Source organism: Myotis davidii, unplaced genomic scaffold, assembly GCF_000327345.1.
Source record: "Myotis davidii unplaced genomic scaffold, ASM32734v1 scaffold453, whole genome shotgun sequence".
In the NCBI taxonomy this organism is placed as follows: Eukaryota; Metazoa; Chordata; class Mammalia; order Chiroptera; family Vespertilionidae; genus Myotis; species Myotis davidii.
In genome coordinates this window covers 2,731,156-2,731,600 of record NW_006285234.1, presented here as the reverse complement: position 1 = coordinate 2,731,600, position 445 = coordinate 2,731,156, and positions in this window count along the sequence as shown.

Below are 445 nucleotides of genomic sequence, written 5' to 3'. Positions count from 1 at the left end.
CTGCGCCTGCGGGGCCCTCTCCCCGGCTTCCTCCCCGCTCCACTGTCCTCGGCCCGGGGCGCCTTGGTGCCGCGGTCTTTGTGGCCTGCCCGCTGTCAGCGCTTAGCGCTGTCTAATGGCTCCCACTCTCTGCCCCCCTCCCCCCCATTCTACTTGGAGTTGCTCCCTGGGGTGCGCCCTCGGCCCCGCAGGACCCCCTGGGGCATCATTTCGTGGAGAGGATGGCGGCAGGGAGCCGTAAGGGAGGCAGTGTTTGTGTCTGTGTGGATAGGGCGCATGCATTCCGCCCGCAGCCTCCCAGGTGAACGCCCCGCCCCCGGGCTCCAGGCGGGGTGGCCTGAGCACAACCCTCGCACCAGCCCGTGGAAACAGTGGTACGAACGGGGTTGCGCTTCTGCTGCCCGCGGGAGGGCGCTCCAGCCTCCAAATAAGGATGAAACTGAAG